General features: G+C 36.4%; 1 pseudogene; it reads right to left on the reverse strand.

Annotated features, from left to right (window-relative positions):
• Positions 1-4388: 4388 nt before the first annotated feature.
• Positions 4389-16913, reverse strand: LOC112776290 (protein translocase subunit SecA, chloroplastic-like; annotated as a pseudogene).

Genomic DNA, 16913 nt, shown 5'->3' on the forward strand with positions numbered 1-16913 from the left:
TTTGTTCGTCTATTTAGTCTTTGTACTTTGTATTTAAATAGCAAAGCTTTCTTCCAGCATGATTTCTCGACAATACTGTTTAGTGAAGCCAAGGTTATAAAACCACCAATGATTTAATGTTATAATGTGTGAAGTACTGAATTGCTTCCTGCTTATCGCGGAACTAATCAATAAATAGTACTATATTCTCTCAGCTATTCTGACATGTGGTTACTTCAATGAGCAGGGGGATCGAATTAGCGAGATGCACGGATGGAAATTCTTTGCCAGAAAAGATATGGCTAAAGGTTTGTCTTTAAATTTGTTCAATGGGACCTTGAAATGTATGACAAATTTAGCATGAAGTTACATGCCTATGGTTCCTTGCAGCAACAGTTTTCTATTGGGGTTAATGACGTAACCCGGGTCCTTGAACGAATGAGACCATGCACTGAGCTGGAAAAGTCTGCTCAACTTCCCCCTTTAATCAGCAGCACTCATAGATCACCTTGGTTAAACTTCAGGTTGAGTTTCTGTATTCTGCTACGTAGATCATATGAATGGTTAACTTTTTCTTTTAGAAACGAAAGTTGAAGCAAAACCCATAGGAGCTGTATCCCAATTGATGATTGGTTTGACATGATGTCACCCTTCTCTATGTTAGATTTACTCCACAAAAAGACTTGGTTGATATGGTTTGACATGATGTCACCCTTTCTCTATGTTAGATTTACTCCACAAAAAGACTTGGTAGCTTTATCAACCTCATCACAAATTGATCTAGGCACCGAGTGAATAGGAAGGCATGACATAAATTGGAAGAGATGATACAAGATATTTAGCAAGAGTCAATTTTCCAGCCTTGTTAAGTAATTTGCCTTTCCAAATGATTAATCTTTAATTTTGTCAACAATGAAAGAAAAATTACTTTTATTAGGCCTCCTGGTTAATGAAGGGAATCCAAGATGGTCTGTTGCAAAGAGAATTGAAGAGATAGATATAAACAATCTTTTTCTGTGCCTGGAAACGACAGCAGAGCACATGCTCTAGACTTCTGCAATTGAATTCTAAGTCCTGCTGTTTTGCAAAATAAATCTCAAAAGCATCATCCACAACCTTCACTTGATTAGCAGAAGCACCCAAAAAACCAAAATATGTTAATCATTTATTAATGATGATAACCACTTAGTGACTAATGCACATATGGAAGTGGCAACCTTGTTTTCCATATTCAAATTCGATTATTTCTTATTTTAAATAAAATAGAATATCGAATGAGATAATTGTAATACATAATGTTTAGCATGAATGAATGCTGTGGTTTGTATTGTGTACCTCCTGGTTCCTTGAGGGTGTGGTTAAGTACTTCAGTAGTTTTGTTTTGTTTCCCTGAATTGACATTATTTACATTCTTTGTTACTTATGCAGGCTGTCCTTGTAGCTTCCGATACTAAGCCAAATTGGTTGACTAAGCATCTGCCAGGTTTGGCTTCATCAAGAGGGGTGCCCTTAATCTTTGTTAAATATAACAAAGTTCTGAATATGAACTTAAATTGAAAACTGCATGCTATGGATTAGTAGGTCTTTTCTCGCAAGATTCCAGGTTGTACATTCACATAGTTTCTCGCAATAGATTCCATATTTGAGGCTTGATTCACTTATTGATCTTTCAACGATTTCAGGAAAAAGAACCCCATCAATAAAAAATTTATGAAGATATACTTTAAAAGCCAATGAATTTAAAACATGGAAAAGACAGGCCAGATTTCACTGCTACATTTGGCGAACAAATTAGAAGAGTAACATGCCCCAGCCATCTAAATGAATGCTATAGGTTTATAACCATTCTTAACTTGTATTCTAATGTAGTTCTTTATATCTAGACTAAGATACATGTTACATTTTTTCATTTACAGTCATGTCTATTGTACATTAAACTTACATCAAGCAGATCAGCGCCAGATTTTTAGTTATATAACTTTGTGGCGTGCTGGAATTATGCGCTACACTTGATGTTGAAGTTCAACACTACCAACTGGATCAGCATTAGGTATTAGCTTTCCGCATTTAGTTTCTCTTGATTTCTGATTCCCCTTTGTCCTGATCTTGTTTTACCCGCACGGGTTGGAACTGCAAATGCAAATATATAAATAACGGTTTAAAGTCATGTATATTTCAAATGTTGCCAACTAAAACAAAGAATGTATATGATGGGGTCTGATGCAAACCTGATATATGGAATAGATAACATTTCTTCTAATCTGTGCCATCATCTCCAAGAAAAGGCTATATCCTTCAAGCTTATATTCAATAAGTGGATCCCTCTGTGCATACCCTCGCAAGCCTACAGCTTGCTGAACAATTTAGGCTCTTGAAGATGTTCTTTCCACAAGCGATCAATATTGCTCAGAATCCAAGAATCTCAGCTTCTTTCATCAAACCGGTTCTTGTTGCTCCACAATATCCTACGGCAACATTTGTAATAATGAGATGCAAAATGAAAAAAATAAAAAAGAATTATGTCTCATCCGCTAAAGAAATGCCAACTTTTCAAATTGAATCCTATGTATGATGATAACATCTTTGGACGGTCAGGAAGATTTAATGTTAGTAGCTGACCCTTTTCTGCAAATATGCTTCACGACCACGGAGACGGAGATAATTTTTTCAGCTCTTCATAATCTGAGCAATTGTTCCTCAGCAAATCAGGGTTAATCATTAAAAAGTAGCATTACCTGAGAAGGAGGGATCATCCAAATGTCTATTGTCAGCAAAATAATATCTGAACTACACAAAGTTATGCACAGGTTATGAAACATATCAAAGGATAACCCAGATCCCCCCCCCCCCCCTCTTTCTCTCTCTCTCTCTCTCCCCCCCCCCCCCCCCCCCCCCCCCCCCCCCCCCCCTCTCTTTCCTCCTCCCACCACAGTAGAAAGGGATCTTCTAAGTTTTGCATGCACTGCGAAAATTAATCCTTTATAGCATCAACACACTAAATGATATGCTCCATACCTTGAAAAGATGTGCATCATAGCTAGTAGTCATATTACTATACCTTGCAATTGCTTAACCCATGCATTCCAATTGACACTATACGATCATAATATACCAGGCAGAATGAAACAAATGACAGGTAAGTTGCTTTTGGCAGTACCAGGTTCTAGAAACCATACTAGTAAAAACAAAGTATTACATGAATGTGCTATAGAACAAGATTAAATTCCAGCTCATGACTTAACCAAACACCGCATCAAGCAAGAGGATCAGATTATTTCACTTACTGCTGAATTTTGCAATTAAGCTTTCAAGATCCCAGCTGTCTCTTGGAGTATCAGAACCAATATTTGCCTAATTCAAAATTCAATTCATCATCATATTGCCCAAGAAGGCAAGAGGTCACAATATAAATGAATTGTTATTAATTAAAACTTACCTCTATAATATCATCCATTGTCAATTCAGCATATTCAATAAGAAGAGACTGAAGATTCTCAGATTCAAGTGCTCGTCTTCTCTCTGTATAAACACGATCTCTTTGGCTGTTGAGCACTTCATCATACTCAAACAACTGTTCCGAATTCAAAGAAGTAGTTCTCCACTTTCCTTTGGCTTCATCTAATGCTTTTAGTCAACATCTTTGACTCAATAGGTAGGTCCTCAACTCTGAAAGCTCGCATGAGACCCTACACATTCACACTGTTACTAATAATATTCTGGTGATCAATGACCCTGCACAGCAGCTGCACATCAAATAGATTACCTGAATTCGGTCTCCACCAAATATACGAAAAAATGTTATCTCTCAACTTAAGAAAAAGCGTGCTCCTGGATCTCCTTGTCTGCCATCATACCACGCAACTGAAAAAATAGAATTGAAGTTTCAGTTTAACTACTTATTCAACATATATCCATGAAGGAGTTGTGAGAGAGGCTATGATAGCTGAGATTATAATAGGCATTTGGCTGGTAATGCCAGAGCTTCCCAAGAAAGGAAAGAATGCAAAACTGATATCAATCTCCGGATCAGACGCTCTGTCAACTACATGCAGTCACCAGCTGCCAACAAATCACAATTATTATTAAAAAGCTAAGGCAATAATTAAGTATAAGGTAGTCAAGTGTAAAAAATTAACCTTCTCCTCTCCTCCTCAGTAAAGACTTATATCCTTAACAATCTCCAGAAAGATTTCAGTCAGCAATGACTTCATCTTGAGCAGGCCCCTACATAAACATACATGATTTAATGACACAAGATTAAAACTTTGCTTAAGTGATATCAAGAAAGAAGAAAACACCACTTAAGATATTCTTTTGGAAAATTCATTAATAACGCATTCTCAATTATAGTGTTAATTCGATAAAAGCATTGATCATCATCATCGTGTCACCTTCTCACATGAATAGGATAGGCGCTCCTCTGCTTCAAGCTCAGTTAATGATCTTTGGCCCCACGTTTTAACTGCTAACTGCACCGCCTTCTCAGCCAACTCAGTATTTTTAGTTGATAGTTGACATGGAAACAACTTTTCATTCACCTGGATATTGATACGTTCATGGGTTATCAGACCAGGTATTGCTGAATAAAATATAAGAAAAATAAAATTCAAACAAACCCTTTTAACTTCTGAGTGTTTTTGAACCTTCACCCTCTCAACTAATGAAAGTAGGTATTAAATACTCAACTTTAAAAGTTACAATTTTCATCCAATATATTTGACTGTAATTGGTGAATATGCATGTGGAACTTAACATTTTATTTATATATATTTATATAAATCCTCAACTAAAATATTTCGAATAAAAACTTTCTAATTTGAAAATAAATTAACTGATCCTTTTACAAATTTGGGAATAGAGCCGACAAAAATTGGACTCTTTCCCCACCGTATATATTTCTCCTTCATCATTCAAACTTCATCAGCATTGCTTTGTTTGATTGCTAGTAACAACTTTTCTTTAGGTTCCCCTCATTTGATTTCACTGCACATGGAGAGACAGAGAGTGGCACACTGCAGTAGGTTATAAACCTAAGCTGAGCTGGCTGTTTCGGTCATAGATAGATTTAATAAGCTAACCTTAAAGTTCTGATTAAATTCCACCAGAAATGAAATTGCCTAACTGCAGTTGCATTTGATTTGCCTAAAGATTCTCAGTGATGATTACTCTTTTGGGGCACTAACAGATGGAAGTGTTGACAATAATCTCAATCACATTTCAGTCCAATTTCTTTCATTTGTACTAGGGTTGTGATTTCCTATTGACGATGAGTTTTAGTACATCTTTTATTTGATTATTCAAGAACATGTTATTTTCAGTTATAACATACAAAAGAATTAAAATGCACATGCCTAACATATGAAAGTTAACAAAATATTGACTGGAAAAGTTAACTGCAATAAATTTTAAGAGTTTGAGTATCTAATGGCCAATAAATGGAAAGTGGTGTTAATGCAATTCATTCGAATTGCGGGTAGTTTGCATTTAGATCAAGCTCCTCTAAGTGAGAATTGTGAAGTGAGAAGTGAAGCCTAATCACCCTTGAGTCAGGAGTGGGTCACACATGATGAAATTACAAATTAATGGTAATTAACCCTTCTTTGTCATTTACATTTCCTCACTAGAAGATCTTTTTCCTTGCATGTCACTCCTATATTACAATTCAATTTAGTCATAACAAGGACAGCACCTACCTTCCAAGTCTTTTTGGGAAGAGGTTTCTTTATTGATACATAGACTCCATCATCTGGCTGACAACTCTGCAATCATATATTACCAAAAAGAATGAAATGCATGCTTGCAAGGACTTCCAGTTGTTTGAAGAGGAACTTTCAGTTCTAATGCATGATACGTTGATTCTTTCTAACTTGCTTGTTGGTTGTATCAATGCAATGTAAATACAAAATTCCGCAAAGTTTAAGAGTCTAATGGATCTAACTTGGGAGAAACAAGAGATGCCAAGAGAGTTAATGGTTGGTAGGCCACAGGGAAGACAAATTTAAGGTCTTTATAGTTATTATTCCTATTCCTATAATGGTACATAGACCATTTTATATAATTTTAATTGTCTTTGTCATTGAGATTGTACCTTGAGAAAGTTTAAATCATCCTAGAACATACATCAAATGAAATAGTTTTGCATGAAGCATTGATAAAAAAGGTATTTTGCACACGTGTTGCTCTTCTGGATCATTCTACGAACTTTTCATCAACTGGCATAAATTGCATAGGACAAGTAATCAACATACAACCTTCCACCTAAAGACCCTAACCCATTCCACTAAACTAATTCTTCTTTCATTTAGAAATAGAAAATACCTAGGCATCAGTATCTCACGAAGCTTTAATCTTGCCATAAATTCAGCATTACCGCCAAGAATTATATCTGTCCCACGACCAGCCATGTTGGTAGCAATTGTCACGGCCCCAAGCCGACCACTCTGAGCTACAATCTCTGCTTCCCTCTCAACATTTTCTGGTTTTGCATTAAGAACCTTAAACAATACAGGGACAGGGTTCATTATATTATATCCAAAAACTATCGGATTAGAAAGAACAGTTTCTATCATTATGTCTAACTCTACTCTTTCAAATAGAAGAACAATTATTAATAGTGGCATCCGGTCTTGGGCAAAGAATACACTACCCTTCTCCATTAAAGACATTCAACACAGGTAAGATTAAAGAAAATAATGTGCGCTCACATCTTCCAACATCCCCATTAAAACGAAAAAGACTTTACCTCATGTGGAATTCCAGCTTCTTTCAATTGCTCTGACAAAGAATCGCTCTGCTCCACACTGGTGGTGCCAACAAGTACTGGACGACCAGTTTTATGCATTCTAGAGATTTCTACTACAACTGCTCGCCATTTCCCACTAGTTGCCCTAAAAACTACATCAGATTCATCCTGAGAAGAAAATAAAGGCTCATTAGACATGATAAAACTCTTCGAGTTTTTTATCAAGAAATATATTGCTAACATGAAGAGAAGAATGGCAGTACATGGGAGGGTAAGTGATACTCCTTACAAAAGGGGAAAACAAGCATACTATCAAATAAACAGTTGGGAGGACAAGATACTCCTTAAATAAGCAAAAAGCAAGCAAACAAAAAATACTATCAATGAAGCATAACTTTTGAATTACTAATGAAGGGAATGATGATTAAAGACGAGAGGTCAAGATATACACCTTATAGAAGCAAAAACAAACAAATAAAATACTACCAGTGAAGCATAACTTTCCGATCTCTGAGCATTTAAGGGAAATGCCTCTAAATATATCATGGCTTTACACCAAATAGAGACAAAAATCTACAGTACACCTATCCTGCAAAAGTTGTTTGTCTGAAAAATCTATCATCGACGGTGCAGAAGTTAGACACCAATTAAATACTCCAAACAACGGCTTATATAGCACATTGCAACAAAGAGCCTCCTCGCTTTCCCCGAAACCAGAAAAACTAGTAAATGGGAACTAATCTAAAATAGCAAGGCACACCTAACACTCACCAAAGATATCAAAACACAATATTCAAACAAAAGCATCATATTCAATGTGTGTAGTAATAATAAATGTGGGATTGGTCAAGATAGTAAGTACATTGGTTTCTTATCCAATGGTCTTGAATTCAAGTCTTAGGAAAGGCAAAAATATTTTATGGTATTTTAATATATAAAAAACAGTATCTTGACAACTACTTCATCTTGCGAAACTCTGATAAGTAAAAGCCAATACTCCATGTTTCACATTGCAAAAGCCATGATAGTGGTCTATGATTGACAAGCAAGATTTAAACCTTTCTTATCATAGGTTTATTTGTTGGAACAATTGTAACTTTAAGCTTGTAAATGCTCTCAATTCTGTGCTTTCTGTTGCTGCTGTACCAGTCATACCACAAAGCTTAGGAAACTGCAAAAACACAGATTAAAAAGCATCAAGGTAGTTTCTTAGGTAAATGATTTCCTGATTTCTGAAGATGAAACATTTCCAACCTGCAGAAAGAAATTCTGATAACTAATGGAGGCCAGTGTAACTGTTTCATTTTGAATTGGTAGCCCTTCCTTTGCTTCAACTGCTTGGTGAAGTCCATCACTCCACCTTCTCCCCTATCAATAAAGAAAAATTGTATTTACAGAAGAAAAAAATGTAAATAAAAATTACTTAATGCTTGAGATGTCAACAAAATTTACTACTAAAAATTTTGAAGATAAGATATTGTGTCTTCATATTAGTTTCGTTCTTTGTTGTTTAAATAGTGGCGTTCATTGAAATAGTACATTTGATTTGCTATTAGCAAGAGAGAACATATAACAATCATGTTGACTAGGTCATATCAAAATCAGATTCCTAATTCCTTTCATGAATCTTTTATGTAAATAGAATTAATTATAAATCTTTTCCTTTTTTGGTTTAGCTTAATTTTAAGGATTTTATGATTAGAAATCTTTCCTTTATTTTAGACTAGTATTTTTCCCTTTTTTTCCATTTTCTAGTTATTTCTATTTTTGTAATTCCTCTATAAAGAGGATGATTCTCTGTACATTTGAAATAACATTATATTCAAACACTTCAACTTGGTATCAGAGCAGAATCTCTGCACTGTGCCTCTAATTTATAACTATGGCTAACAGTTCCTCAGTCATTAATCCTGAACAGAAGGAGAACACCACTCCTACTCCATCAAATTTAAAATCTGAGCAACGGGTACTAGTTAGTGGTGACTCCCATTCAGTTCAGATCACCACATTTCAACTCAATAGGTCAAACTACCTTAGGTGGTCTCAATCGGTTCAGATGTACATCCGTGGAAGAGGGAAGATTGGATATCTCACCGGTGAACGAAACCAGCCTAACGTCACTGACCCACAATATAATGCATGGGATACCGAAAATTCCATGGTGATGACATGGCTGGTGAACTCAATGGAAGACCATATCAGTAGTAACTATAAAGAATTGTGGGATAGTGTCAAGGAGATGTATTTTGATCTTGGGAATAAATCTCAGATTTATGAACTTACTCTAAAAGCTAGAGAAATTCAACAAGGAAGTGACAATATCACCAAATATTTTCACACATTAGAGCGGGTGTGGCATAGTGGCAGGATCTTGACCACTTCAATAACTACAAGTGGAATTCAGCCGCTGATGCCAAACACCACCAACCACCAACAAACAGGGGAAGAAGGGAGGATATTCCAATTTCTTGCAGGCCTCAACGTGGAGCTAGATGAAGTTCGTGGCAGAATTATCGGAAGAGCAATCCTACCCTCAATTGGAGAAGTATTTGCTGAAGTTAGAAGAGAGGAAACTCGTAGAGCTATGATAATGGGGAAAGGCAAGACTGAACGGACTTCTTTGGAGTCTAATGCACTCTTAGTGGCACTTGCTACACTTAAAAGTTCATCAAATCAGAAGCACCCCTCCAATCTTTGGTGTGACCACTGCAATAAACCTTGTCACACCCGAGAAACCTGCTGGAAGATTCATGGAAAACCAGCACATCTTAAAGGCAGCAAACCTGGTCCCAAAATACGTTCTACCCCCAACTGCTCATGAGGCTGAAAATCATCATTGAGTAAGGAACAGGTTGAGTAGCTTATGAAGCTGTTGAATTCCAGTTCTGTGTCTAGTACTCCGAGTGGTTCTTTGGCTCAAACAGGTAATTTTAGTATTCCTATGTCCCTTAACTGCACCTCAAACTTAAATGCACCATGGATTGTCGATTCAAGTGCATCTGACCATATGACCAGTCTCTCTCCTTTATTTAAAACTTATTCTTCTTGCTTTGAAAATGAGAAAATTAGAGTTGCTGATGGTAGTTTTTCATCTATTGCTGGAAAAGGTACAATTAAATTGTCCAAAAACATTGACCTAAGAAATGTCCTACATGTACCAAAGCTTTTTTGTAATCTTCTCTCTATTAGTAAAATCTGCAAGTATTCCAATGTGTTGTGACATTCTTTGATACTCATGGTATTTTTCAGGACCGGACATCAAAGATGATTGGCAGTGCTAAGATGATGGATGGGCTCTATCATTTTGAGGATATTTCGGAGGATAAAGTAGCTCAATAATTTAGTGGTATAAGTTCTATGCCTACAAAGGACCAAATAATGCTCTGGCACAATAGACTAGGGACACCCTAGTTTCCCATATCTCAAACATTTGTTTCCAAATTTGTTTAAGAATATTGATTCTTCCTTACTTAAATGTGAAAGTTGTATTCGTTCAAAGAGGCATAGAGTTCCTTATTACTCTCAACCTTATCATGCATCTAAACCTTTCCACTTGATTCATAGTGATGTATGAGGTCCATCGAAAATAACAACTCAATTTGGAAAAAAATGGTTTGTAACTTTTATCGATGACCACACACGACTATGTTGGATCTATCTCATGCATGGAAAATCTGAGGTTTCTAAAATTTTTCAGTATTTTTCAACAATGGTAGAAACACAATTTAACACAAAAATTTCAATATTAAAAAGTGGTGATGACACTGAATACTTTAATAAAGATCTTGGTGAATTTCTTCAAAAGAAAGGTATTCAACATCAATCTACATATCCCAATACACTCCAACAAAATGGCATTGCTGAAAGGAAGAATAAACATCTTCTTGAAGTAGCACGTGCCATTATGTTTGAGGGTAATGTTCCAAAGTATTTATGGGGAGATGTTGCCCTAGCATCAGCCTATCTCATAAATCGAATGCCCATATGTGTGTTAAATTACTGCACACCGTTGGATATTTTCAACAAGAATTTTCCAGATTGCATTTTGACTTACCTTTAAAAGAATTTGGTCGCACTGTGTTTTTGCATACACCTTCATATCAAAGTAAACTTGATCCAAGGACAGAAGAATGCATTTTTATTGGCTATTCCCCAAGTTAAAAGGGTTATCAATGTTTCAATCCACACACAGAAATTTCATGTAAGCATAGATGTTACTTTTTTGGAACATGAAACCTTTTTTCAGAAAAATTCTCTTCAGGGAGAAGAGTCTAAGTGAAAAAATTTTTTGCATGAACCTTTACCCGCTCCTATCTTACATATTGAGGACAACTTTCACTGATCAAGTAAATTCTGAAACAATTGCAAAAAACGATGAGGAAACCGATTCTGAAATTGGGCCAGAATTAGTTGGAACCCAAACAGGAAAAGAAATACCAAAATCAGAAAATGAGCTTTGATGTTATGTTCAAAAATATCCCAAGAAGACTAGAGACCAGCCTATCATATCTGTACCAACCCGATCTGAAAACCCGGAAGCCAACCCCACTGTAGTACTTTAGGAACTTCCAGGTAAATCTAAAATTGTCACTTCTAATAATAACTTGCCAATAGCCCTTCGGAAAGAAACCAGAACCTACACCAAAAAGGTACTCAAAACCAACACCTCCTATTTCCAATTATGTCTCTTACCAAAATCTCTCAAAAACATCGAGCTTTTATTTCTAAAATTACAAATCTGTTTGAGCCTAGGAACATAGAGGAAGCACTAGATGATCCCAACTGGAAATTAGCAACGATGGAAGAGTGACATGCACCCAAGAAAAATGAAACTGGGGAGATTGTAGATCTGCCACATAATACAAAATTGGTTGGCTGCAGGTGGGTTTTCACCATCAAGTGCAATGCTGATGGAAGCATAGAGAGGTATAAAGCTAGGTTAGTAGCTAGGGGATTTACACAAACCTATGGAGTAGACTATCGAGAGACTTTTGCTCCAGTTGCTAAACTCAACTCTATGCGGATTCTCTCATCTCTTGCTGCGAAATACAAATGGCCTTTACATCAATTGGATGTAACGAATGCTTTCCTGAATGGGGAGCTAGAGGAAGAGCTGTTCATGAAACTTCCACCTGGATTTGAGGCTGAACTAGAGAGGAATAAAGTGTGCAAACTAAGAAATCTCTCTATGGATTGAAACAATCCCCAAGAGCTTGGTTTGAACGACTTGGAATGGTGGTGAAGGGACTTGGTTATACTCAAAGTCAAGCTGACCATACACTTTTCTATAAACATTCAGCAGTTAATAAAACTGTCATCTTAATTGTATATGTGGATGACATTATTCTGACAGGCGATGATATCTTGGAGCTAAAAGACTTGAAGGAGAAGCTTGCCAAAGCATTTGAAATCAAAGAACTTGGCTCATTAAAATACTTCCTTGGAATTGAATTTGCAAAGTCTAAGAAAGGCATTTTTATGAACCAACGAAAGTACATCCTAGATCTTTTAAAAGAGACGGGATTACTTAGTTGTAAAGCTGCTAAAACACCTATAGAGCCTAACTTAAAATTGAAGCCAGCTGAACCAGAAAATATAATGGACAAAGGGAGATATCAGCGGTTGGTAGGAAGGCTATCTACTTAGCCTTTGTTGTGAGCATGGTAAGCCAGTTTATGCATTCACCTGGTCGAGAACACATGGATGCTGTCTTTAGAATCCTAAGGTACTTGAAGGGGTCGCCTGGGAAAGGGTTACTCTACAAAAAGCATGGACATCTTCAAGTAGAAGCTTATACAGATACGGATTGGGCTGGGAATGTCATGGATAGGTGGTCAACATCTAGCTATTGTACTTTTGTTGGAGGAAACCTGGTTAGTTGGAGGAGTAAAAAACAGAATGTTGTAGTGGCTCATGGAATATGTGAAGCACTGTGGGTAGAGAAAATCCTACAAGAACTAAAAGTTCCCATTTCTCCATCAATGAGTTGTATTATGACAACAAATCTGCAATTTCTATTTCTCATAATCCAGTTCTGCACAATAGAACTAAACATGTTGAAGTTGACAAGCATTTATCAGGGAAAAGATTGAGAGAGGACAAATTTGCATCTCATATGTTCCAATCACGAAACAATTAGCAGATGTTCTAACTAAAGGATTACCCAAGAAGACCTTTGATAGCATAATAAGTAAGCCATTAATGAAGGATATCTTCAAGCCAACTTTGAGGAGGAGTGTTGACTAGATCAAATCAAAATCAAATTCCTAATTCCTTTCATGAATCTTTTATGTAAATTGAATTAGTTATAAATCTTTTCCTATTTTGGTTTAGCTTAATTTTAAAGATTTTATGATTAGAAATTTTTCTTTTATTTTAGGCTAGTATTTCCTTTTTTCCTATTTTCTAGTTATTTCTATTTCTGTAATTCCTCATTCCTCATTCCTCATTCCTCTATAAAGAGGATGATTTCTTGTACGTTTGAAATAACATTATATTCAAACACTTCAACTATCAGAATGTAATATAAATACCAAGCTCTTGGCATTATATTCACAAGCAAGTACGACATATTAAGAAGGAGGAAGCTCCATTATGGCATTACCAATTAATTTGAAGATATGGTAAAATATAAAATGTATCAAAACTTAGAAGGGTGGAAGCTCCATTAATAATTTGTATTTTAGAAAGGTATGGTGGATCGGTTTATAATGTAGACTAATATAAAATCTGCGTCAAAACTTCAACTCAAAGTCTCAAACTAGTTAATTTTCATAACAACTGTTGTTATCACAACAAATAGTTCAAAATGAAGAGATAATAATTACCACGTGCAATAAATCAAATAATACTAAGAAAATGCTATAGGTGCTACTATGCCTATTGTCTTTCCCTGGCAAATTATAGAATGTACTGTCATAAGAGAGTGTTAGAATGTCTGAATACCTGCATAACTCGACCAGTGAACTCATCGACAATTAGGACCTCTTTTCCACGAGTTATGTAATTTACATCTCGGAGAAATAGTTCTTTCGCTTTTATTGCATTTAGGATATATGAAGCCCACTGTTCTCGTGGATCGTATAAATCTTTGACGTTTAAAATTTCTTCAGCATCTTCATAACCTTGCTCAGAAAGTAGAACTGTCTTCTGTTTTTCGTCCACCTACAGTGACAGTTTTAGTAAAGATAAGATTAGAAGATTCACTTCTATTTTAATAAATTAAGCATCCACTCAAGCCATAAGAGAAGTTGTCAGCATACAAATTAAAGGTTGAAGTTGAATCATTTACCAAAAGAAATAATTCCAGACTGACTTTTTTCCTGAAATAGTTTAATGTATGCTTTTTTAGTTGCATTTTCATGCTTATTGGCATCTACAAAATCCCATGAAAGTCAATACATTTATTCCCCATCCTATCTTGTTTACTGTGTCCACTGTCCACCCATTATACACAACATATAACAGTCTTATTTCCTTCTTGACTTTTTACCACGCTATATTTAGTCAGGAGGAGTGCTAGGGGACAGCAACTTTTGTGATTTGTAGCCATCAAGTAGCCATCAATGATGATTTTAATGATGTGAGATTGGTGTGAGATTTCATCCAATGGTTCACTTTTCTTTTGCTGGTTACATGCTGGCTAGAATTTAATAAAGTTGCTGGCCCCCTAGACTTTTCCTTTAGTCTAAATACAACACTGTCGTTATTATGGTTCTGCATTAAAAATTTCCCTTTTCCATTTACATGTCACCACCAAAAGGGGGAAATATTAGTAAATGACAAAGCAATCCCTTCTATAATTTTCTAGCATAGGTAATATAGGATTATAGGCCCAAAAAGTAGACAGTCAGGCGATAAATAAATCTCTCTACTTTATACAAGATTGGCTGAACTTAAGTATGCCATATAACCTAGTTAATGCACATAGTTCCTAACTCCTGCAAACCTATACAGAATGCAGAATACAGACTCCTCTTTAGATGCTAAATTTTCTTGTCAGTGTCTATCTAACAATTAGTCAGTTAAGCACTGAGCCAGAGAGAAAGGCAGAAAAAGTGTATGATGATAACGTAATACTTTGCTATAGTTCAAAAAGCAAATATAGTTTAATTTTAGAAGACTTACAGTGTAGTGTATGTCTCGTTCAAAGGCAGCTGCTATCTTTGCAGCCTTATAATATCGATCACTAGGTTTTTCTGCAGGTCCTGATATAATGAGTGGAGTTCTAGCTTCGTCAATAAGGATGGAATCAACCTCATCAATGATACAGTAATTGAAACCTCTTACGACAAGCTCCTCAACACTCTGCAGATCCCATGATTTGAAGTTCAGTGTAATGTAATGGATAAAAACAACTATTTGCAAAGCATATAGTAAATGCAAGTAATAAGTACAGGAAGAATTACTTTCCGTGGCAAGATTGTCTCTTAAGTAATCAAAACCAAGCTCGCTGTTGGTGACATATGTTATGTCACATAAGTAATTTTCCTTTCTTTGCTCACTTGTCATATTCTCTGCCAATGAAATTCGTTGTAAGCTAGCAACAATGGCATAGATTTAAAGCGCGGTGTGCATTAAAAAGATTAAAAATATAAAAGCTCAATAAATAAAGAGCTGAGTAACATAAAATGCAGCCAAAATGAAATCAATATAAAATACATCATGAAATGGCTTAAAATTAGAAATGATACAGAGGTTGATAACAAGGAAGCAAGACAGAATCATCAAAACAACGAATGCTCCAACTGACCAAAAAAGGATAATATACAGAAACATAATCTGATATAAAGGGGAAAGCAAAGGATAAAAATATGAGACATACGCTGGATGAGGCCAACCTTCAACCCAAGAAAGCGAGGGACTTGACCAACCCACTCACAATCTCTTCTAGCCAGATAATCATTAACGGTCACAACATGAACGCCCTTTCCAGTTAAAGCATTCAAATATGCTGGCAAAATTGCAACCAATGTCTTCCCTTCTCCAGTCCTCATTTCTGCTATCTCTCCCTTATGAAGAACCATTCCACCTAAAAAAACCAAGCCAAATTTAACAGCTTTTCAGCTAGAGCTACAGTATCCTACCTCTGCAGAAAAATCCAAAATATTTCAAACAAAGCACAACAAAAAGTTTCACCTATCAGTTGAACATCAAAAGGACGAAGACCGAGAACCCTTTTTGAAGCCTCTCTTACAACAGCAAAAGCCTCCTGGAATAATAAAACACCTGACTTCATCCATATCATTGCTTACAATAAATTTAAATATCAAGAAATTTAGAAAAAAAAAATCAACAATAACAGCAGCAAAAATATTTCCTCGCTAGGTGCGGTCCAAAGTATGCTACAGTTTTTTATCACAAATCATGCATAAGTATAACAACAACAATACTTGCTACAATGTGCAACACTATTGAGGTAGTGAGTAGCAAGACAAACATTCTTGCTGTTAGATACTATGCGTGCACAAAAGCCATTTCCAATTTAAAAAGAAAAAATGCATATTTTACGACGAAAAAGAAAGAAAGAAATGTCTTCAAATTTTGGACTAACAGGCAAGAGGGAATCGAGTGTTTGGCCCTGCTGCGCGCGTTCCCTGAGCGCAAAAGTCCTGTCCCTCAGTTCCGAATCTGACAGCGCAGAAATTTCGCGTTCCAAACCGTTTATGACATTAACAGTCGCAGCGTATTGCTGCCTCGTCGACTCTCCCGTATCAGTGCCCTTGAAGATGCCGCCCAGCAACCCTCCAAGGGACGCCACCGCACCCGATCGGCGCCTCCTGCCACGCCGCGCTCTGCTCCCGGAAGCAGGAAACGATGTCGTATGTAGAAGCTGAAAGTCTCCGCGAAGAAAACCCGCTAGGGTTACGGTTTTGTGGTGCTTACGACGGCAACCACTACTACTACTACTCTGTGCGTTGCTCCATGCTTTGGTGGTGAAAGAGGAACAGAGTGACGACGCTGCCATGCTTCTGTTCGGCGAAATTTGAGCTTCGAATTTGTTGTTATTGCCGCGGAGGAACGGGAATTTAGTGAAGTTAGTTTCGTTCTATTTATTATTTATTATTGGGTGTTGGAAGTGAAGAGAGAGTAACGGCAAGAGTGCTCTTTGCTCTCTGCTTCCGAGTTGGGATGGATAGCAGTGGCCACCGGTATCAGGGAGATAAGGTAAGGGGAATCTAGTGTGTGTGCA

The sequence above is a fragment of the Arachis hypogaea genome, chromosome 19, assembly GCF_003086295.3.
Source record: "Arachis hypogaea cultivar Tifrunner chromosome 19, arahy.Tifrunner.gnm2.J5K5, whole genome shotgun sequence".
NCBI classification, from domain to species: Eukaryota; Viridiplantae; Streptophyta; class Magnoliopsida; order Fabales; family Fabaceae; genus Arachis; species Arachis hypogaea.